The sequence below is a fragment of the Ursus arctos genome, unplaced genomic scaffold (assembly GCF_023065955.2).
Source record: "Ursus arctos isolate Adak ecotype North America unplaced genomic scaffold, UrsArc2.0 scaffold_14, whole genome shotgun sequence".
NCBI classification, from domain to species: domain Eukaryota; kingdom Metazoa; phylum Chordata; class Mammalia; order Carnivora; family Ursidae; genus Ursus; species Ursus arctos.
The window spans coordinates 17,815,576-17,840,319 of record NW_026622808.1 but is presented as its reverse complement, the minus strand read 5'-3'; the positions used below and the strand labels follow the sequence as shown (position 1 = coordinate 17,840,319).

At 49.7% G+C, this 24,744-nt stretch overlaps 1 protein-coding gene and 1 non-coding gene across 6 annotated transcripts in view; one reads left to right on the top strand and one right to left on the bottom strand.

The window, feature by feature from the left end:
* Positions 1 to 24,744, bottom strand: part of INSR (insulin receptor) — a 125,588-nt gene that overhangs the window by 50,977 nt on the left and 49,867 nt on the right. The gene's annotated exons all lie outside the window — the stretch shown is intronic.
* On the top strand, positions 12,697 to 12,803 carry LOC113243051 (U6 spliceosomal RNA). Its single transcript, XR_003312068.1, has one exon. It is a non-coding gene; the product is annotated as a U6 spliceosomal RNA (small nuclear RNA).

Genomic DNA, 24,744 nt, shown 5'->3' with positions numbered 1-24,744 from the left:
AGGAGATAATGAACAGGAAGAAAAGAGAAGGCCCTGCAGATGGGGAGGCCAGAGGCTTGCCTCTGATCTCGTGGCTGGGGGAGTTTCTGGTCCCCTGCAACTGAACTTGTCCACCAAAGGCTGGACTCTGCCCCGGGTTCCCGCAGCAGCTCGTCACCCACCCCCTCTCTCCCCATGTCTCGCTACTCATCGCTTCCTAATTACCCCTTGATTTCAGTCCCTTGGCATCTGGCCTGGTCCTTAATGACCAGGCCTCCCTGCCCAGGCTGTCGGCAAATCTGTCCGTGGACAAATGGATTCCCTGAGGCTGGACAGACCTCGGCTGCGGCATGGCCTGTTCTTGGAGTCTCTTTCTTCGCTCACTCACTCTGCACGGCTTGAAACACGGTTTGGAAGCTGGGGAGTGTTACTGACCCCAAGTCCTCAGGCTCTTTGGTGCAGCAACTTTAAGGCCCCAGTGGACCCCAACGACTGGCCCCAGGAAACAGAAGGGGCCCCTAAAGCTGCATTCACACAGGAGCAGTGCTGTCTCATGGAACTTTCTGCAAGGACGGGAACGTTCTCGAGACGCACTGTCCAACACAGTAGCCACTTCTCCCCTGTGGCTCTTGTGTGTGGTTACTGCAATGAGGAACCAATGTTTTTTAATCGTGGCAAAATACACACAGCATAAAATTGACCATCTTAGCCATTTTTAAGGGCACAGCTCAGTGGCACAAAGTGTACTCATGTTGTCATGCAACCATTCCCACCATCCATCTCCAGAACTTTCTCATCTTCCCAGACTGAAACTATGTCTCTCTTAAAACACGGACTCCCCACGCCCTGCCCAGCCCCTGGCTCCCACCGTGTACTCTGACTCTGTGGATGGGTCTCCTCTGGGGACTTCCTGGGAGTAGAATCAGACACTATTTGTCTTTTTGTGACTGGCTTGTTTCACTGAGCATAAGGTCTTCAAGATTCATCCACGGTATAGCAGGTGTTGGACTTTCTTTCCTTTTGAAGGCTGAATAGCATTCCACTGTGTGTACATACCACCTTTTATGTATTTGTTCACCCATCAATTGGCTCTTGGGTTGTTTCCACCTTGGGGGCATTGTGAATAACACTGTTAAGATCATGGATACACAAATACCTCTTCAAGACTCAGCTTTCGATTCTCCTAGAACTGAAAACTCCAGAAGCAGAACTGTTGAATCACATGGTAATTCCATTTTTAGTTTTTTGAGGCACCGCCATACTTTTTTCCACAGCGGCTGCACCGTTTTACATTCCCACCGAGAGCACACAAGGGTTCCGATTTCTCCTGAGGAACTACACTTTTCACTGTGTTTCAGTTTTGATTTTACCAGCCATGGGTAGCAACTGGCTTTTGCATTGGACAGCAGAGGCCTCCAGAATGAAAATAAACTTCTTGCCAAGGCCTACAGGTCTCTTGTGGTCTAGCCTGCTGGCTTCTTAGAGTCCTTCTCCCAGCCCCAGGCAGCAGCCATCTGGGTCTCCTTTCTGCTCCCCCCGCCCCGTCCACACATACATACACACACACACACACACACACACACACTCCTACCTGAGGACCTTTGCATCTGCTGTTCCTGCTAGCTGGAGCGCCCTCCCCGTTATCCTCCCATGACGGCTCCTTCGTGACCTTCAGGTCCCAACACTTTAGAGAGACCTTCCCTGACCTCCCCACTGGAAGTCACTCCTCCCCCCTTCTCAACCACGTTCTAACACATTATCTGATTACATTTCCCTTACGGTATTTATCACTCTCAAAAATTACACTGCGTGTTTGTTGACCGTCTGTCTAGAGGGAAGGCTAGAGGACAGGCCGTGCCCGCTCCATTCACAGCTCCAGCTCCGAGGACACCCACTCCTATGACGGGGCTGGCACCAGCCGGAGTTCAGTACGCTCGGCTCCAATCAGACAGGAGGAAAAGGAATGACTTTGGAGCAGTTCCAAGTACCCCATTTTCAGCCACTGGCTCAAGAATGCATCCACGATCCACCCCCCCCCCCCCGCCCCCAGTTGCAGGTGCTCCACAAAGACCATGAAAATACACGCAAATGCAAACCCTGGGGCATCACACATAGAGCATATTCTGATTTTCTACGCCACGGGCCCAGAAAGAACAAGGAAGCTGTAACAGGAGCAACGTGGGTGATGGGAGAAGGTCCGTAGAGGTTTTTTAGGGATTACATGCCGCCCATTAGAGTCGCACTTAATTCTACCAAAGACTCCGGCAGGGAGAGGGTAAGTACGTCTCTCCATCTCACAGAAGCAAGGCCACAGGCCGTTGTGAGAAGCAGCAGGGCCAAAGCTAAACCCTTGATCTTTTGGCTCTGAATCTGGTATTTCTGGGTCTAAAGAATCACCGAGGCCATCCACTGGGTCCATGCAGTTAAGGAAGACGTGACCTGGATTCAGCTTGGGCAACACAGAGCCCACCACCCCACAGGCGCACCGTAAGGATTTCCTTAAAGAAGCAACAGCCTCGGTTTTCTTGTTTATAAAAGGGGATAACAGTCCCTTAACTTCTCACAACTAAACAAGATGATGTGAATAAAACACTGGATTCTTTGGGGGATTTTTGTTTGTTCTGTTTGTTTATTAAGTAGGCACCAAGCCCCGCATGGAGCCCAACATCTCAGCGTTGTGAGTTCAAGCCCTGAGCCGAGATCAAGAATCAGATGCTTGGGGCACCTGGGTGGCACAGCGGTTAAGCGTCTGCTTCGGCTCAGGGCGTGATCCCGGCGTTGTGGGATCGAGCCCCACATCGGGCTCCTCCGCTAGGAGCCTGCTTCTTCCTCTCCCACTCCCCCTGCTTGTGTTCCCTCTCTCGCTGGCTCTCTGTCAAATAAATAAATAAATAAATCTTTAAAAAAAAAAAAAAAGAATCAGATGCTTAACCAGATGAGCCACCCAGGCGCCCCCCCACCCCCCGCCGGCTGGATTCTTTGATCAACCTACAGGTTTTATATAAGTTAGCTACTACGGGTCCTATTATTACGATCATCATCGTTATCAATGATCTGTCTGCAGGGCCCCAAGGGCTGAGACTCAATGGCAGGAAGCAATATTTAAGGCAGACAATTACCTAGGACTCACAAAGACCACACCCTCTGGGAAGGCACATGTGAGAACAGGAAGGGCTCTATTTCCTGGGCTGGAGCTGTGTCTGAGGGTCAGCCCTTGAGTTCAAAAGCAGCATTAGCAAAGACCCAACAAAAACTTCCCAAACACATAAGCCTTCCGGCCCAGACAATGCCAAGAAAAAATACTCAACACTTGCACACAAGGCCGGAAGCTGACAGCAGGAGTTTCCAATTTTAAGCTGGAGCCCACCTGAGAATCATCTCATTCCCTAGCAAAGCAGCTGGCAAGCTTTTTCTGCAAAGGGTCACAAAGCAGCCCCAGAGAAGCCACGCGCACACGCGCACACGCGCACACGGGTGTGACTGTGCCCAGCGAAACGTCACAGAAGCAGGAAGCAGGCAAGGGGCTGGAGGGTTTGCAGGAGTTGAGTTACTATTCCTATCAGGGCCTAACTCCAGGGAGTCAGATGTCATCTCACAGATGGATATGCTGTAAACGATTTATTTTATTTATTTATTTGAGAGAGAGAGGGAGGGAGAGAGAGCACAAGCAGGGAGACAGGCAGAGGGAGAAGCAGACTCCCCACAGAGCAGGGAGCCCGATGCGGGGCTTGATTCCAGGATGCTGGGATCATGACCTGAGCCGAAGGCAGACACCCAACTGACTGAGCCACCCAGGTGCCCCGCTGTAAATGACTTTTATCCACCAGAAGACACAACCTCCCAGCGAGGACAGCGTTGTGGCCCCAGAGGACATGAAACAGCCCTGTATCTAACTTTGCAATCCTATTTCAGAGAGAACAAACCCTTTGGCTTTGCCCTCCTGCAGTCCCCCTCACTAAAGAGTTAAAAAGAAATGTGTTGACGGATGTTCTTCGGCTTTTTTTTCTTTTTACATAAAAGTCGTGTTTTTCACTTTTGAGGACTATGCTTTGATAATGATAAGCCACCAGGGGGTGTCTCCCATTCTGTTTCCAAGTACTTGAACTTTTTTAACAGAAATGCCACTGGGCCAGCCGCTGCCCCCCTCCCCAGGCAGAATTATGAAAACCACAGGTTGTGCAAGATGAAAAACGACCAGATGGAGGACTTTCCTCTCCCCGAGCTCCTCCACCAGCCCCCTCTCATAGACACCGATCCCCAGCCCCAGCTGCAGTCCCAGCAGCTCAGGCTCAGAGGGCCACGGCCCTAGGCTGTTTCTGCCAAAGACAATGGCAGCCTCTTCCAGAAAATGCCAGGCAGTCCAGGGGCTGCCCACTTTCCCAGGACAGGTGCATGCTACATGTGTAGGAAGCATCCACCCGGACCTTCCAGAGACAGCAAGTACCAGTCCTTCCTCCTCCAAACACACAAGTCCTTTGTCCATCCATCTCCGTCTCCCTCACAAGCTGCCCTGGACTGCTGGCCCCAATTCCCTCCCACTTCTCCCTAAAGGTTCCCCAAACCCCTGGCCTCCAGTTACACTAGGAGAAGCAGCCCCAACCTTCCCGAAACTTGACCTCAAGTGGCTTTTCCACTATGCCCTGCTGAGAAGATTGATAACTGAACTCTAAATAAATCCACAGAGTATGGAGGTAATGGCGTCAGAATCCTCTGGTTAGACCCTCTGAAGGAAGCGCGACACTCCCACCAAATGATGCCTGCCCCAGAGGGAGACCTACAGAAAAGGCAACTTACTTAAGAAGAGGGGATTCAAAGCCGAGGAGGCAAGTGCAGTTTGGCCCCATATTTCTCCTGCTACGAATTACCCTGCAGACGAGAGAGAATGTGTGTGTGCAGACATCTGGACAAGGGTCATCTTCACCCTGCAGGACATTACCAGTTGGGTTGATAACAGCAAAGGACTGGAAACAACCTAAAGGTCCGTATACGGAGACCACGTGAATAAATGACTGTGGATCCAGGCGTGGAATAGTACGCAGTTGTAAAACAGAAAGCAGCTCTACGCGTCCTGATGCTGGAGTCACTTCCAAGGGAGCACAGAGTGAAGCGAGCAAGATACAGAACAGTGTCTAAAGAACTCCGTGGAGGGGCGCCTGGGTGGCACAGCGGTTAAGCGTCTGCCTTCCACTCAGGGCGTGATCCCGGCGTTCTGGGATCGAGCCCCACATCAGGCTCCTCCACTATGAGCCTGCTTCTTCCTCTCCCACTCCCCCTGCTTGTGTTCCCTCTCTCACTGCCTGTCTCTATGTCTGTCGAATAAATAAATAAAATCTTAAAAAAAATAAAAATAAAGAACTCCGTAGAGAAAGGAAGGAAACACACATAGCGGGAATACAGACCAGGGCAGCTCATTTAGAAAACAGTTTGGTAGTTTCTTACAAAGTTAAACGTGCGCTTCTTATCCTTACCACACAACCTATGGGTTTACTCAGGTGAAATGGAAAACAAACAAATCTCCCGTGTTCACACAAAGACCTGTATATTCAAATGTTTATAGTGGCTACATGCGTAATCACCCCAAACTGGAAACAATCCAAATGACCCTGGACTGGGGAATGGATAAACATTATACCTCCATACAACGAACACTAGAGAGCAATCAACTAAGAATGATGAGCTGACACCCACAGTAACGTGGATGAATTTCAAGTGTGTTGTATTGAGCGCAAGAAGCCAGTCTTAAATACTATATGCTGTATGATTCCATTTACAGGATATCCTGGAAAAGCCAAAACTGTAGGGACAGGGGACACATCAGTGGGTTGGAACTGAGAAGGGGCTAAAAAAGGGTCCAGGGGAATCTGGGGGGATGATGGAACCATTCCATATCTTGACTGAGGTGGTAGTCACACGAATGTATGTATCAGTCAAAATTCGCAGAACTTTACACCAAAAGCGGGCAGATTCTGGTATATATAAATTTTATCTTTAAATGGGAACCGGGGGGGGGGGGGGGAGAAAAGGTCAAATGAGACGTACATCCCTCCGGAAGGGACACAAGAAATGTGCCCCAAAACTGTGGGGAGGGAAATGAGCTTGGAGTGGATGGTAGGCAGGACATCCTTACATACCAGCAAATTTGGTGGGGGTTTTTTGCTGTGTAGGTGTACGACCCTTTTAAAACTAACATCTATTTGAAAATACATTTTTTTAAAAGCCTCTGGTAGACAATAAATAAATACTATTGATCAACCATACAATTCTACCCCCAAATTCCCCAGTAAAATTATATGAGAAAAGCTGCCTGACATCACCGGGAGCTTTTACAAAGGTTTTCTTAAGATCATTTTTGCTATATTACAAAATCAACAGCCAAAGCAGCTAAATAAGAAGTGTGGTCTTAGATTCAAAAGAAAGTCAGGGAAAAAAATAGTATTGATGAAGACAACACTGGCAGGAGAGATGAGATTTATGCACAAGCTTGTGGATTAAAATATTGCATCATTGTTAACTTTCTGATTCTGCTCATTGCACTGCAGCTGTGCGAGATAATTTTCTTGTCCTTAGAAAACCACTGAAGAATTAGAATTACGAGTAAAGGCCCAGTGCGCCAGCAACTGATTCTCAAAAAGCTCAGGAAAAAAACAAATATATGTATATAATGTATGTATATAAATGCTTTAGAGATAGAACAAATAGGGTAAGATGTAAACAACAATGAATCTAGATACAATTCTTGCAACTTTTCTGTAAACCTGAAAACTACATCAAAATTAAAAGGTTAAAATAAATCCAAAGTAAGGTTAAAAGGCTAGGAGAGTGGGAAAGACTAACGCAGCGCCGCGTTGCAAACGACATGCTTAGAAAACGACATCCACCTTTTTTTTTTTCCTCTTTGCCTTTTTTTTTTTAAGTTCAAATCGTTTTGGTGTTCCTTAATTAAGAAGCTATATGGTAGGGGACGCCTGGGTGGTGCAGTCGTTAAGCGTCTGCCTTGGCTCAGGGCGGCTCAGGGCGTGATCCCAGCGTTCTCCGATGGAGCCCCACATCAGGCTCCTCGGCTGGGAGCCTGCTTCTTCCTCTCCCACTCCCCCTGCTTGTGTTCCCTCTCTCGCTGGCTGTCTCTCTCTGTCAAACAAATAAATAAAATCTTAAAAAAAAAAAAAAAGAAGAAGCTATATGGTAAAATGCAAAACTAAAGCCAAAGGAAAAAAGCCACTATGTTTCCATAGCACGACATATGTTAATAACATTTTGTTACATTTCTTTCCAAACCCTGCAGTTGGGGAAAAAAAAAAAAAAAAAACTCAAGATTTATTATTCCCAAAATTACTGCTTTCCAGAAATTTCCAAACGGAACAGTTGCGTCATGGGCCTGCAGACACATTCCCCGCAGGGCCCATGGCTCTCCCTGGAAGTATGAATTTTATAAACTCTGCAGAGTCATTTACCCGGTTGCCATTGACAGACCTTCTCCCCCACGCCCGCCCGATCCCTGGCGGCGGAGGTTCGAGCCCCCGAGCCCAGAGCGCGGGCAGCACAGCCTCGAGAAATTCCACCCCCTGGTGATTTAATGGTGGGGTAGGGGCCGGGGGCGAACTTCTGACAGCGGAGCGGTCAACAGACGCCCTTTCCAAGTCCGCGATCCACGAGAAGCGACGACTGCAAGGACGCGTGTCCTTGAAGCAGGGAAGCTCCCCCTTTGCTTCCCTGACAATGCCGCCCCCACGCGCGCGCACCGATTGGCTTTCCAGATGCGTTTGGAATCGAGTTGCGAAGCTCTTAGGAGACATACGGCGCACGCAGGCCAGGAAGGGGGCGGGCCCAGGGGGAGGGGCGGGGTGCTCCCCGTTAAGGCAGCCTCAGGATTGGTCGGTGGCAAGCATCTGCGTGTGTATAGTTACTAACGGGCGGGCCCAGGACGGGAGAGGCCCCGCCCCTCGAGCCAGCGGCGTCCGCGCGCCGCACAAAGCCCGAGGCGCGTTCCGTTCCGTAGACTCCGGGCCGTGCGGTGGCGGTGGCCGCAGCGCCGCCCTCGCGTTCAGCCAATAGACGGGCGTGTTGCCGGAGCTCTGGCCCCGCCCCCAGGCGCGCGGGGCTCGGTCGGCCTGACTGGTGCTCGGGCCGTGACCGCCGGTAGGCGGTCCGCGCTGAGGGGGCCCCCGGGAGGGCCTCCCGAGGATGCAGACCCTGCAGGACGGGCCTGCAAAGAATGGAACTTCGGAAAAAGTTAAAGAAAAGATGAAACCGAGTGTGTGGGCCGCCCCAAGCAGCCACCGCGCGACTTGGGCAGCTCGCGAGCTGGGCGTGTGCCCGGGAGGAGATCGGGTCACCGCGTGGCAGCGCCTGGGATGGCCGAGGGGCGCCCTGGCCCCAGGCCTCACTCGCTAGGGGCCCAGAGAGGGGCAGCGGTTCTCCAGGGTCAAACAGCAAAATTCCCCAAATTGGAGGCCGGAGGGAGCGGCAAGGGAAGAGTCCGCACAACCGGGACAGCGCTCTCTCGGACCCTACCCCCAGTATTTCCACCCATCACTCACCCAGAAAACCAAGGGCCATACTCATAAATTACACTTTTAAGAAAATCTACAGGCTTTTAGCGGGGGGGGGGAGGGGGTGCCCTCCAGCCAATGTTCCCTATAGATTTGAAGACGTCAGACCTGGGTGCTCCGTGTGTATTTGCAATTCCAGTAAACCGAGGCAGCGAATGGGCATTATCTCTAACCACCTCCCCCCAACAATACAGTTTAAAATGTATATTCCATTTGCCGAGTACAACGTTCAACCCACATCGGTTAGGAAGCTATTAATCCTATTATTCAAACAACCATCTCCTTCTGAGGCACAGAAAGGCTGCTTTGCTAATGCTAACTCAGCTAGCAAGGTCAAAACTCGAACCCAGGTCTTCCAAGGAGAATGGTGCTTGGTGTGGCATCATGGAGTTCTTTGGGGTTTATTCACCTGTTCCTCACCCTGGCCCACCTGGATCTGGCCCCTTCGAGGCACTGGTATGCAGAAATGAATGGAGACACTGTCTCTTTTCTCTCAATAAGCACTGTGAAAGGGGAGACCTCACCTGTCTTATACTGGGTCCCAGAGCCATGCACACAGTAGGTGCACAATAAAGCTCATAGTGGGGGAAAAAAAGGTAGGGAATCAGGTGACTAGCTTTATCCCATGGGGGAGGGGCAGTACGTGCAAATGCATGAATCATCGGGCCTGCCTTTGGGCAACTATAAACAGTTCAGAGTTGATGAAGGGCAAAGTACAGGGGAAGAGGCATGGGAGGTCAGGGCAGACAGGAAAGTTAGGGAGCCGAGGGGCTTGGACTTTGCGCCTCCGGAGGAACCAAAGAAGGGCTTCAACCAGAAAAGATACCATCGGATCCATGCTGGGGGCAATTTTCTAGCACTCTGGTGCACAGCTGAGGAAGGCAAGGGCAGAGGGGACAGGAAGGAAGAGGCTGGCTTCTGAAACCACCAGGGACGTGGAGCCTTCAGGACTTATCTCCCAGATGGTTCCCAAGTTTCCACTGCGGGCCGCTGGACAGGACTCATAAGACAGGCAAGGAAGCTGGGTCCTCAGACTTCCCTGACCTGGGTTTGACGTGTAGAGTCCAGAACATCTGCTAAGTCACTCTTCAACCCACCCCAGCCTGGTCCTAAAAACCACTCTTGCAAGGTGCGAGGACCCCACTTTGTTTATTGTGGACATGTTTAAAGTTGTGTTCATTTGTGTATGTAATACATACACGTGTTAGGCAGTGACTCTAAGAGTCACTTTTTAAAAGTTGTTTCCACCTACCCAGGTTTGTGGCTTCTTGAGCCCAGGTAAACTTTAAAGGCTATTTGGAAATGAACAATGGCAATGGCCCAGCTTAGGAGATACAGGCATAGCTGCTCTTGGGGGCAAAATCACAGCCTTAATTTCTTCTATAAGGTACTGATCAATCTAGTAAAATAAGCACTTAAAACACGAAGTGAAGTTATTCCAATAATATTCCCAAAAGTATTACCAGAGCTATCTATAATTTTTTACCGGGTTTTAAATTATGGGGGTGCCTGGGTGGCTCAGTTAAGTGTCTGCCTTCAGCTCGGGTCATGATCCCAGGGTCCAGGGATCAAGCCCCACATCGGGCTCCCTGTTCTCCCTCTCCCCCTACTTGTGCTCTCTCTCTCTGTCAAATAAATAAATAAAATCTGTAAAAAGAATAAATAAATAAATAAATAAATAAATAAATAAATAAACATTTCTCTTTACATTCTTAATTTTACAATATTTGTCCTCCCCCCCCCCCGCTAATTTTTTTCCCTTAGTTACATTACTTCATAAATTCTTTGGAAAACAGCACTGTCCTATAAACGTTCTGCATTGACAGAAAAGTTCTGTGTCTGTCCTGTCCAAGTTTACTAGCCACCTGTAGCCACTGAGAGCTGGAAATCTGTCTGATGTGACGGCAAAACAATTCATTTTCACGTGGCTGGTGGCTACCTTACCGAACACTGCAGCTCTAGAAGACCCAGCTCTTGAATTTGTCAGTTCTATTTGTTTTCTAAACCAGTCAGTCTCTGTTAATTTATTATTTCCTTCTTCCTGGGTAGATCTGTTCTACTATTTGTTGTGTCGTTTTTGTGATTTCTGTAGGCGATCGCTTATGGCCCTGCATGTCTCTGCATCCACTCCACGGCTTCCTAAAGAGCCTCTCCTTCCAGTACTGAGCTCCTCCCTAACCAAAGTTAAGAGTTGTGTTTTGTTTTTCATCATCACATGGTAGGAGTTTGTCTCGCATGCTTGTTCAGTTAAGCTTTTAAAAATTAATTTCCACTTACGTTTACTTGCAGCAAGCGATTAAGGCCAGTGCAATGTCTGCTTTTTGGGGCTGTGTTGGGGCTTTTTTTTTTTTTTTTTTTTTTTTGAGATTTAACAGATGATTAATTTTGCTAAATATTCCAAGAGAAGAGCGCTTTCAAATGTGTATCATTTGTAGAGTACAAAGTTCAGTCTCTATCTGTTACCACGATCTTATTAACCGTATTATCCAAACTGCTTGTTGCTTAATTGAGGTTTAGCTACATGATCAAGACTGCGCTGAGGCTCCCCAAAGGTTTCTCAATTCTTCTTGTATTTCCTACCATTTACTCTCGGAAGTTTGATGCTGTGCTAGCGGACCCGCATTAAGGATTGTCCCTTCACACGAGGCAAAACCTTTCCTTTACTCCCTAATAATGCCTTTGGCCTTGAGTTCTCTGCATATTTTTCTCTGCTGCTATTTACACACATGGTCAAGTGTTCTGCGTCATTTTTGGAATTAGGTATAACCATTTTCTAGTTGGGGGGGGGGGTGGAGACAGAACTGCAGCCTCCATGGGAACAAGGAAGTAGAAATGGGGAATGTCAGAGTTTGAAATCTGTCACTGTGGAAGGTCTGAATTGCAAGGAGGGTTTCCCTGGGGACAATCTCAACCATAAAAAGGTCCAACGGCTCACATGACTGATGGCTTTTCAATAACAAAGTACACGGTGGTCTTGAATGTATACAGGTAGACAGAAGCCAGTTTCCTGGGAGCTGCTACACACATGAGCTGGGAGGGTTTAGACACAGTGACAGGGAATGGAGAAAATCTCCCCAACTTCTCAAGGACAAAAGTAAACAGCAGAATGTACTGCATTTTTTTTTTTTAAAGATTTTATTTATTTATTCGACAGAGATAGAGACAGCCAGCGAGAGAGGAAACACAAGCAGGGGGAGTGGGAGAGGAAGAAGCAGGCTTACAACGGAAGAGCCTGATGTGGGGCTCGATCCCATAACTCCGGGATCACGCCCTGAGCCAAAGGCAGACGCTTAACCGCTGTGCCACCCAGGCGCCCCGAATGTACTGCATTTCTGCAGAGACACACCATGAAGTTGAATCGAGTTTACTTTAAAAAAAAAAAAAAAAAAAGACACCTATTTCAAATTCCACTGTGACCAAAGGGAGAAAACCTTCGGCTCATTTCCTTACTGAGTTGGTTCCTAAAGCTAGTCTGGCTGCTTTATTTTCTGTCTAGAAAAGACCAGAAGCTCCATGTGTCATCTCCATGCCAAGAGCCCCGTGGCTGTTCTTGGGACACTAAAGTGTGTATACCTCAGACACTGCTATTTTATGGGAGGGTGGGGGGAAGAAGTTCTCTGATTTGGGGGAAAACCCATTTCCTGCCCGTGTTTATTTCAGCCACGGAAAAGAAAGAGTTTGCCCTTTTGCCACTGGCCTCAGACTTTGCTAGCTCTTTAGACCCACTTTGCAGCCCTCCGTCTACCTGAGCAAACAGCCCATCCACCTGCCACTTCCTGGCTCCACCTCTGTTTACGCTGCCAAGTCCGGGCACACACTTAGGGAAAGTACATGAAGGAAAATAAAGCCGGAGAAATGCTTTCCCATCAGACCGGATGCCTCGTATCATCTAAAAAAGATGGGTAGTTTCACCACACCCAAACAAAGTCACCTTCCGTCCTGATGGAGAGAAGGCTCATTGGGCTCTTTTACACGCACGCTATGACCACGGAGGAATTGTGCTTCCCCACCAGGATCAACAAGGTCCATGCCCTCGCTCTCTGGCCAGTATTTATTCACAGGTGGATTGTTTTCTGCACCATGGAGATGCCCTGGAAACCCCTTCGACCTTTACAGACAGGCTGCCTGACTGTGAACTCTTCGTTTCTTAATTAAAAAGTTCACTAGGGTGCTCGCTTTGGCAGCACATATACTAAAATTGGAACAATACAGAGAAGATTAGCATGGCCCCTGCGCAAGGATGACACGCAAATTCGTGAAGCATTCCATATTAAAAAAAAAAAAAAATTCACTAGGTAGCAAAACACATCCCGTTGCCAGTACTCCCCCCCCCCCATCTTCCTTTTGGTCCCCTCCGTCCACAGATCTGAGCTCCTACTGAGCCACAACACCATCCTAAACTCTGGACGCAAGCTGGTGAACAGAACAGACACAGCTCCACATACCTCTTGGGGAGACAGACAGAAGGGCTCGGGAGCAAGGGAACATTTAGTTACATATCAAGAACATTTAGTTACCAACAGTGCTGACACTCCAGACAGTTCACAGGGGCCTGTTAATTTCCTCGGAGGGTTATTCTGTAAAAGCTAACGTGTTTCTTTCTTGCATTGAACAGCCAGAGAGCTAAATGCCATCTTCTGGCGGAACCCTCTGCCTTGCCTTAGTCCCCACGGCCTCCCTCTCCATCGTCACCACTTGGAATCAAGCTGCTATCCAGACAGTCAGCCACACATCCCAGTCCCTTGGCCACCAGGACTGGAATGTGGGCCGTATAATGGATGGGCTTGGAGAAATTCTGCGTTGTCCAAATCTGCTCTCTGGAGGCTTTCTCGTCAGACCTGGGATCCGTAGCTTCAAAGCACCCCAGCATGGAGCATGAAGAATTATGACTTCAGGCAGACCTGGGTTTGGGTGTGGATGCATGCTACTTTCTGGTCACATGACTCAGCATTCCGTGCCTCAGTTTCCCCATGTATATACATGGGCATAGTAATAGCAGCTTGGGCTAGCTTGAGGATCAGATGGGATAATGCATGAAATGTGCTCTGCACAGCGTCCGGCCCCATGCAGAGCCAAGAAAGGCATTTCCGAGGTGTCCTTAGCACCAGCAACAATGTCAGGTATCTCACGTGTCGGCCTTGATTCCTCCACAAAGTGGTGGACCTCCTACAACCCACTGGCGGGCAGGCATTGGATGGATTAAATGACCAAATCTAAAATATGCCCCAAGAAACTTTCATTCCCCTCCCCCCAAAGTATTTTTGGGGAAAGTGTGTTCATCCACAATTTTGTAGGTTAGTTCTCAATCGGCTAAGTATGGGACAGAGGTGGGGGAGGGGAGGCAGACAGATTTGGTATCTGGTGATCCTGGAAACCCAGCCTGTCACTGTGCTCCATTCAGTTCCCTAAATGCAAACATTTCCGTGCTCTGTGCTAGGCAGCCCGAGGCCAGGCAGGCGCCCAAGGCAGAAAACACGGGGGCTGTCCGTGCTCCCCAGGATCACCACTGGCCAGCACAGGAAGGTCCCCGCCAGACACTTCTATGTGTCCATTCGGATCCAAATCCAGTCTCTCCACGTTTGCATCAACCCCACACTCACCTGCTCCCCCAAAGGAAACAGCTAACATGATTGTCAGGGATCTAAGCTCAACACCGGATGTGCTCTTTCTATAACCCAACAACATCGTAAAACCACCACACTTCCCGATGCTACCTAACGGCCTTTGAGACCACTTGGAAGTTTCTAGAAGAGCTCACCCACAGTAGCAGAACACTGGAGACTGAAAGGGAAAACACAGAATGCCCAATTTTCCTCTCAGAAATCAAGATTTAATAGCCCCCTAAGGAAACCATAATTGGAGGGCTTTGGGGCACATTCCTCCCCGAGGCCTGTGATTATGGAATGCTGGAAAAGGTTGGGAATTGGGGCCTTCAGTGACTTTGGGCTCAAACTTAAAACGACTAAGACCCAAAGCAAGAGGTATAACTGGGTCCCTTCACACACACACAGACACTAAGAGAAAGGCTGGGGGGAAAGAAATCCTCATGCAGAGAAACAAACCTTCAGCCTCAACAGAGACACGGCTCCCCCTCTGTGAGGTCTCCCCAGCCTGGCTGAGGCCAGGGGGCGGTGCACAGAGAGGACAGACTTGCAAGGGGATTTATGGTGAAGACCTGTCCCTTGCACCCGCAGGAAAACAGCTCATATTTGGCTCACAGACCTCCACTTCTTGGAACTGCTCTCAGGCAATGACAGCCACCCCTCTGAGATGTCACTGCGCCTGTGCCACGAACTCCCTGTGCAGCCACTGGCCGGACCTGCGTGCGGGTTTGGCCTTCCTGGGCACGCCCCTTGCCCTCACTCTCAGCTCACCTGGAGTTTCCCTCCGTGGCATCTGAAGATCAAAGGTGCACCTTGGTTCTCAAATAGACATCCACCCCACATACCCGCCGAATTTCCTTCCTATCTGTTCCTTGGCAGTCCTCACCCCTCCCCCCCCCGCTGCCCATTATTCACAAAGAGTTCCACAGGATGCAAAGATAAAAATTAATGCACTTTTCCTTAGCAACCAAAAAAAAAAAAAAAAAAAACCACCTTGGAAAATTAAACAGCAGGTACCCAAATAGAAACTTTGCATTAGAAAAACGGGGTCACTCACAAAGACACACAAGCATCATAACCTTGAGGAACTTCAGAGAACAATCGTCACATGTGTGAGAAACCAACAGCCAGGGAAACAGGCGTGGGAAGTGGCCAAGATAAACACTGGCCCACTGGTGCCAGACCGGAGACCCCTCGCAGGAGAGGTGGAGGAGGCAGCTACCGAGCTGACAGAGGTGGTCTAAAGGAGGGATGGGAGGCAGGGCTGTCATCGGTTCACGGTAGGCATACCAATGGCTACAAGCTCAGTGCAGAGAATCAGGTCCAAGGTGGCATCTGCCACTGCCTGACTCTGAGCTCCTAGGCAAGTGTCTTGACCTCTCTGAGCCCCTTTCCCCTTTTGTAAAATGGAAGATCATCTGGCCACCCATTTGCAGAGTTGCTCTGAGGTTCATTCTGGGCCTTGATTGTGGCACTGAATGACCAGGCAATAAAAAGCAATTCCTTAAAAAAAAAAAAAAAAAAAAACAGGCCACCCCAGGGCCCTTGCACATGCAGTTCCAGCCCCCTAGCAGCCACTTTGCTCCTGAGTGCCTCCCAGAGAAGCTTCCCCTCAAGGGCCCTCCCCTGACCTATCCACCTAATGGAGCCCCCACTCACCCCGGCCTGTCTTGTCACCCTGCCGTCATTCCTTCCTAGACTTATCAGCAACCTGAAATGATCTTGGGCGCCTATCTGTGGACATGTTTCCTGAACATCAGACCCACTGAGTACGGGCTGCATGAGCGCTGGGCCCTCTTTTTTATCCAGCAAAGAGCAAGGGCGGTAGAACAGTGGCCCCTGCTTTTAAGAACGTCGTCACGTGCCAGGGCTGAGAGCTCCGCCAGCCACAGTGAGTCTGGCGCCAGCCCTAAGCCTGGACGTGACAAGACTGAGGACTTGCAGGTGACTGGCTGGGCCTCGGGCTGATGCCACCCGCCACCTATGAGGGGCCTGGAGGAGCCGGCTGATGCTGGAGCCGCGTGCACATGAGTGTGTAAGCCCACGCGGCTGGGTTCGGCTGGCAGCGGTTTTCTGAGTTCAGTTCGCCAGGTGTTTCTCAGAAACAGGATTGCGCCGAAGCAAACATAAAACGTGCATCCGGCTCACGTGGTTCTACTGTTCGCCATCGTGTCTTCGCTGGAATCTTCCAGTGGCGCGGGAGAGCAAGGCTGACAGTACGACCTCGGGTACAGGTGAGACCAGGTGGAGCGCTGCGGGGAATGGCCCACACCTGGAGGTGCCTGCAAACCCACCGGAGCCTGGGCGTCACCGTAATAATTAAGACTTGGTTCCTCCAAGTTCACGGTGCAGAGAGCAATGAATATATAACTTGCACCTCACCCCCGACAGCCCGAATAAACCAGACATTTATTTGAAACCTCTAGCTTCTGCTCGTAAATGTATGCAAATGTCAAGATCAACTCTGTAAAAGTTGTGTATTTTACCCCATAAAAGATCCATGTGGGTTTGAGGATAAAAATAAAGCGTGAGTAACTTACAAGCTGAACTACAGAATGTTCTCCATCGCCCCATCTTTGACTACGACTTCACCCACCCTACTGCAATTCAAGAGCAAGGGCTGGGATGCTCTCGGCACTCGGGACGGCCCCTCCTCCAGGAAAATTCTGTGCATTTCAAGTACAAGGACAGCCCACTGCTTCACCGTTTATAAGAACAAAGGGCTGCAAATGTCCGTTGACTGCAGACTGGACAAGTCCATTACAAATGGCTTGGCCACAAAAGAAGAAGCTGCAGATGACTTGCAAGAACTGTTGTTCAGGGAGAAAGCCAAGGCACAGAGCGGTGAGGAGAGTGTATTTGTGCAAAAACGGGGGCAGGCAGATGTGAGCGGCATCCACACACGTGTGCATACAATTCCTCTCTGCGGTGAACAAGAAACTCAGAGGAGCAACTTTTTCTGGGGAGACAGCAGACGCAGCAGGACCTTACTTTTCCCTGTACGCCTCTTTACGGTGGCTGACCACTGCATGTATAACACTCGGTTCTAAAAACCGGTTGAATAGATAAACTGTGATTAGACAGATATAAATATAAATGTATAGGTAGACACACAGAACATTACTCAATGTTGAAAAGGAAGGACGCTCTGACACCTGCTATAATTTGGACGAACCTTAGGGACATTACGCTTAGTGACAGAAGCCAGACACAAAAGGACAGATACTGCAGGACCCCACTCCCGGGAGGTCCCCAGAGGAGTCCCATCCACAGAGGCAGAAGGTAGATGGTGGGAGCCAGGGGTGGGGCAGGGGGTGGGGAGTCCGTGTTTCATGGGGACAGAGTCTCGGTTTGAGGAGATGGAAAGTTCTGGAGACACAGGCTGGGGATGGTTGCACGACCGTGTGAGTGTGCTTCACGCCACTGAGCTGTGCACTTAACCATGGTTAAGATGGTAACTTTTATGGTATATACATTTCACCATGATAAAAAAAAATTTTAGTAAAAAAAAAAAAAAGATAGGTAGAAATCTGATGGTTTGAGCACGTAAGTGACAAGGTTCTGCATAATCCATGTTGCCATGATTTAATTCAAGGTAAAAGCCGAAAAGAAACAGGTGTCTCCTCCCTGTAAATGGGTAGAAGAGACTCTGGCCTCCCAAAACACACAAAGTTAGGAAGTCAACAAGAAGCTGAAAGCCAGAAAAGTTTGGATTCTGGAGTCCCCGCTCAGGCTCGAGTCCCTGCCCCAGTCTGCTGGCTGTGACCCCACGATAGAAACCCAGCCTCCATGGGCCTCAGTTTCCGCATCTGTAGAATGAGCTAAGAAAACGACCCAGACTCCCAGGGACTGGAGTAGGGCGAATGAGGCACTCGCCTCAGGCACAAATGTAAAGGGGGTGCCAAAGCACAGTCATCAGAACAAACAATATTCTGAAAAATCAAAATTAAGGCCAAAAAGTCCATGGTGTAACCAAATACTTAAAACCACGATTCGGTGGGACCAAGACTGCAGTGAGGTGAGTAGGGTCAGATCCCATTTTTATTTAAAATTTTGAAATTTTGGGGAGCCTGGTTAGCTCAGTCGGTTAAGCATCTGACTCTTGATTTTGGCTCTGGTAGTGATATCAGGGTAGAGAGATCGAGCCCCACGTCCGGCTCCGTGCTCAGCACAGGGCCTGCTTAGGATTCTCTCTCTCCCCCTCTGCCCCCTCCCAGCTCATGCACGTGTGTGCACTCTCTTTAAATTTTTTTTTAAATTTTATTCATTGTAAATATTTTCACCTTAAATTTGATTTTATTTATTTATTTATTTGTTTGTTTATTTATTTATTTTTATTTATTCGACAGAGATAGAGACAGCCAGCAAGAGAGGGAACACAAGCAGGGGGAGTGGGAGAGGAAGAAGCAGGCTCATAGCGGAGGAGCCTGATGTGGGGCTCGATCCCATAACGCCGGGATCACGCCCTGAGCCGAAGGCAGACGCCCAACCGCTGTGCCACCCAGGCGCCCCTGATTTTTTTTTTTTAAATACAGCATAATACACTGAATATTTCTGGTGCCTCCTTAAATTTTGTGCCCCTATCCAGAGACCTCAATCTGTCCTTGATACAAGCAGGTTTAATTCTAAAAAAACTGACCCCTTGGGATCGAGTTGTTGGTTTAGCCAGCAATAAGGTAAATTCAGTTTTCAGGAAATGTTCCTGTCCTGGAACAGGGGACAATTTTACTCCACCCTCTGCTTTTTCCAAAGCCAGCCTTTGAAAAGGACGTGCGTGCCACCAAGCTTTCTCAATGACCTGGGGCTTCAGGGCCAGGTAAGTTCCGGATTTTATTATTAGTAACAAATTAAATTGACTCACAACAAAAGGAAAGCACACAATCCAGTGACCCTCTGAACCAAAGCATACACGAGCGCATTTGCACGGAAGCCAAATAATGAGCTGGGCGGCTGCCTCCTCTCCCACCGACAGAGCGCTTCGGGGCCAGTAGCTGGGGAGTGGGGAGCTGCCCCGTCAACGCCATCCGAAACAATCCACAAAGCTTATCGAGAGAGATACCATGCGCAAGAGGCAACAAATACACCTTCTGCCAAACAGAGCTTTGGAGGGAGTACTGATCTGTCCGAGGCAGGACGGGACCACCTGCCAGCTCCTTCCTTGCCAACTGCACACCTGGGAACTCTGGGGTGCTTTCCCAAGTCACAGATTTGGGAGATGTGGGACCGATCTGGGACTGACAATTCCACCATCACTGTTGTCTTGGACCGGGTTTCTCGACCTCAGCACAGCTGGACATCGAGAGCCGGATCATTCTCTGTCGTGGGGGGAGGGGGAGTCTGTGCAAGAGAGAAGGTTGAGCCGCATCCCTGGCCTCCACCCTCTAGATGCCAGCAGCACCCTCCCTCCTCCAATCATGACAACCACAAATGTCCCCAGATATTGCTAGAGTCACCCTCCAGTGAGAACCACTGCCTCAGAGCGTGACCGGTGGCAAAGACAGAAGGAAATCACAAAAGTGAGTGGGGCTGAAATCGGGAAGTTTGTCTGTCTGTCCATCCAGCCCTAAGGTACAGCTGCAGACGCTCCAGCACCCCACCCCACCACTGTCACACCTCAGTTTCCAGAGTCCCCACAACCCACGTCTCATATCTCCAGCTCAGCTCTCAACTTGCACACGCACGTGCAATCCACTGCATGAATAAATCTTAGAAAGAAAGAAAGAAAGAAAGAAAGAAAGAAAGAAAGAAAGAAAGAAAGAAAGAAAAGAAAAGAAAAAAGAAAGAAAAGAAAACAAAACCCAAGGCTCACCACTGATGGATGAATGCATAAACACAATGCAGTCCATCCACACACTGGAATATTATTCAGCCCTAAAAAGGAAGGAAATCTGACACCTGCCACGACGAGGACACCGGGCTCAGCGAGAGCAGCCAGACCCAGAAGGACACATCCCGCAGGACCCCACTCCCAGGAGGTCCCCAGAGGCGTCCCGTCCACACAGACAGAGAGGAGCTGGTGGGAGCCAGGGCTGGGGCAGGGGATGGGGAGTCCGTGCTTCCTGGGGACAGAGTCTCCGTGTGGGGAGACGGAACGTTCTGGAGATGAACAGTGATGATGGTTGCACACCAATGTGAATGTACTTAATGCCGCTGAACTGGACGCTTAAAAATGGCTGAAATGGTAAATGTCACGTTATGTATATTTCCCCACACGCGCACACACACACGCGCACACACACACGCGCACACACACACGCGCACACACACACGCGCACACACACACGCGCACACACACACGCGCACACACACACACTCTCTCAAGGAGTGATAATGGTAGCCAGCCCCATAAGAGGTCTGCCTCCGCCGGCTAACCACATCAGGTACAAAATTATCCTTACTTTGTAAAGAAGGAAACAGAAGGTTCGGTAATTTGCTCAAGATCACACATCAAGGGCGTGGCAGATGGAGGCAGGATTTGAACCCAGGCAGTCTGGCTCCAGAGTCGGAACTTTTTCACACTGTAGAGTCTTCAAATTCAGGATTCCTAATTCTGACTTTCTGCCAACACCCCCTGCCTTCCAGTAAATTCCTTCCACTTCCCTGAGTGAATCTGCAAATGTTGCCTTTCTACCCATGATCACCAAGACGACGGGTGGGAACTGTGATGATCACAGGACCCCCAGCCAAGCCACACACACTCCTTCTCTGGTTGCCCTCGGGCTGGGCCCTGGGGACACAGGGGGGCTCACGCGTCTCCCAACCCGTGGGGAGCAGGACAGAATAGATACCAACTAGAGCTCAGAGCTCAGACTGTGAGGTCGGGCAGACCCAAGGTCAATGACCAATTCTGCCCTTATGTGAAATCAGGCAAGTGAGCCAACATCCTTGGGCCTCAGTTTCCCCATTTGTACGCAGGGGTTAATGAGTAACAATCCCTACATAACAGCTGGTTAGAAAATTAAACATGCTGACGCACGGAAAGTGACTAACCCAGGTCCTAGAAAATCAGAAGTCCTCGATAAACAGAAGATGCTACTGTCACATATCCTATTACAAAAGTAAAAGTCTCTAACAGTCCTAGTGACAGGAGAAACCTACGAGCTAAAAGGGGACCAAGAACAGAGCCAGAATTCTGTAAGCCTGAGAAATGATTCTGGAAGAGGTGCCTGTGAATGTGGGTTTTTTAAGGAACAATGGCTGATACATAGGACATAGGCTCTTGAACTTTCTAGAACCTAAGCCAGTCGGCTAGTAACAGCCTGGCCAAACAAGATATAAATCAGCTCCTGTCAAGGATATTAACCCGATGAAGGGCTTTTCTCTTTGGGATCAAACTATGTACGTGTCCAGGGCCGCCTGGGTGGCACAGCGGTTAGGCGTCTGCCTTCGGCTCAGGGCGTGATCCTGGCGTTGTGGGATCGAGCCCCACATCAGGCTCCTCCGCTGTGAGCCTGCTTCTTCCTCTCCCACTCCCCCTGCTTGTGTTCCCTCTCTCGCTGGCTGTCTCTATCTCTGTCGAATAAATAAAATCTTTAAAAAAAAAAAAAAAAAAAAACTATGTACGTGTCCAAAGGGGGGAAATGCAGTGTAAGAAGCAAACCAGGTTGGAGAGGAAACACTCCCCCTCCCCCAGAAGGGACGCAGGCAGTGACCTTCCCTCTGCTGGCCCCAAACCCCTTTCTTCCAATGACCTTTCATTTAGGCCCACCGCAGCGCCTGAGACAGCAGGGTCTGGGTCATGTTTCGCCTGTGCCCGCCCTCCATGAACATTTAGCGAACAAGTAAACCAATGGGTTGGAGGCAGCAGAAACCTCAAGATGCCTGGGCCGCCAGCTGCCTGACCAGAGGGAACTAGTCTTCAGCACTCAAGTTAAAAGTTAAAAGCTTCCGCAAGGTCACAGAGCCAGGTCTCTTTAACCTGGCTAGAGGTCTTCGTTCCTCGCTACCGAGCTTACCCAGGATTTAAAAAAAAAAAAAAAAAAAAAAAACTTTTCTACAGATGGGCCAAAGTTTGGGGGTTTTCAACCCACCACTACTAGAGTCCAAGGAGAAATAACCAAGGCCAGCTCCATGTCAGGCACTTGTGTCATGGGATCTGTGGACACTGTCTTGTGTAATCCACTCCACAACCGTATGAGGCAGATCCAATCATTTCCCTCAATTTTACGGAAGAGGAAACAGAGATGTTAAGTAAATCCCAAGGTCACACAGCAAGGAATGCGGAGAACCAGAATTCGAACCCAGGACTGCGGGCTCCAGGCCACGCATGTTACCGTGAACTCCAGTGAGCCCAGGCACACCCAGCCCTCTTCGGCAGCGTCAGGTGCTTCCCACGAGGACACGGGGAAGGTCATGGCTCCTCGTAATTGTCCTCTGTGTCACTGTCTAAATCTGGGGAAAGAATCACAACCGAAACACCACAATAATCTCCCAGATTCTCGATCCAGCAGAGCAGGCAGCTGCCGCCACCACGACCCACATCTGCTCGCACAATCCCCCTTTCTCCGTTCCACGTCCTCAGGACTCCAAGACTCAAGCTCAGCGCTTTGCCTGGAGCGCTGGCGAGCCCCAGAAAATACGGAGTCTTCTTTCCCGATAACGTTCCCCGTTTCTGCTTCCCTGTCTTCCTTCGAGGACATGTTCGAACCACAAGGCCCTGCCTGTTTGGGAATTTGGATGAAAACTGAAACGGGTTCCTGAAGCCCATGGCCACGTTTGAAGGGAAAGTGGTGGAGAACACTCGGCCCTGTGCCGGGCACATCCTAAGCACCCCATGAATATTCATGGCTATCATTTTTCTGCAGAACGCCCGTTCAGAAAGGCTGCATCCGAGTCCAGGGCAGGCTGGTGTCTGGGCCCGGTGTCCTCAACAGACGAGCAGGTCTGGAGCGCCTGGGTGGCTCAGTCAACTGAAAGTCTGACTCTTGATTTCGGCTCAGGTCGTGATCTCAGGGTCGTGGGATTGTGGGGGCGGGGGGCATCAGGTTCCATGCTCAGCGGGGAGTCTGCTTGAGATCTGCTCTCTCCTGCTGCCCCTCCCCTTGCTCCCACTCTCTCTCTAAAATAAATAAATAAAATCTTTAAAAATAAATAAATAAAATCTTTAAAAATAAATAAATAAATAAAAATAAAGGAGCAGGGGTGACTGGTGCTCAGCGGACAGCAGCAAGGTAATGGAAAGATGGTAGCAGCAGTTGGAAGGAGAAGGGACTCACTAACATCTGGCCCAGCCTGACCCTCTGGGCTGCAGCCGGAATGCAAATGCCTGGCCTCTGATGACCTTTAGTTGTCTTGGCCCTGAATCCTAACCCCGAACCTGTTTCCTACTTATTCCGCTAATATCTGACACTCGACACTCCCACACTGCCCCAGAACTCCGACACGCGTGTGGCTTCGCTAACTAATGGTGACTGTACCCACCTTGGCTGGCTCTTGCGCGGGGAAACAGCCATGTCCTTGGGGAGGGCCAGGCTGGAGTGATTATGTTCCCTCAGAAGAGGGTACAAGGAAGCCCGCTCGCTTCAGGGACAGGGGTGGCCGCTCCTACATGAAGAGGGCGAAGAGGGCCAAAACTACAACAGCTAAAACCAAAAGGGGCTACTGTGTGGCTGGAACTTTGCTTAGCTCATCGAAAGCATTCATGACCTCCTTTCATTCTCACCCAAACCATGAAATGGAAGGATCTAGGAAAAGAACCTCAGCATGAAGAAATAAGGGAGCATCTTGAGAGATGAGCGTTGTTGGGGATGCGTTAAAGGGAATTCAGTGGGTCTCCAGGCACTGGTGTAAAATTCTGCTGCTGGGTGAAACCTAGGGAGACCAACAGTTCTGGTTTGCCTGAGACTGGTGGGTTTCCCAGGAAGCAGGGCTTCCTAAAACTAAGAAAGTCCTGGGAAAGCCAGGGAAAGTTGGTCACCCTTGTCACCTAATTATGGCCTCCAAGGTATTCACCTCTGGCCAATTCTAGGAGGAACAGGAGGCCAAAGTCAGTACAGGATCGTTCTTCTTCATCAAACTCCTATTCAACCTTCAAAACCCAGTGCAGAAGGTCCCTTCCTCTGTAAGGCAGAGTAGAGCAAGAAAGGCTGGGTTTCTGGAGCCAGACTTTAGGCTCAAATCCTACCTCTTTTGACAGTTAGGAGGGTCATGTATCCAGTAGATGGTGCCTAACAAATAATGGCTTGTGGGTGTTCCCAGGTGCTCTAGAGCCCTTAATCTGCTCTATCTGTTACCTATCCTTGTCCTTCCTTAGACCCAGCATTCCCTACTTCCCTTCTCTGAACCACCAGAACAGACTGACACACAATTTAAAAAAAAAAAAAAAGATAAAATCTTATAACATGTGCAAACCAGTTCATGCAAATCTCCATTTCGGTCTCTCTCCATCACCCTCAAGGCCTGACACCAAGCAGGGCTGTTTTCCACTTGGCTTTTCCTCTCCCGATGATTTCACAAGAGCCCACAGAGAGGCGTGCAGTGAAGTAAACAGGAAAGCTCTGAAAACCCATTCATGGGCAGCTCAAAGGTGCCGGGCAGCCAGCGTGTGCAGCCAAGTCTTCCGCCATGGGGACAAGGAGCCTCCGTGAAGCCACGGGAGACTTGCCGACGGCCCC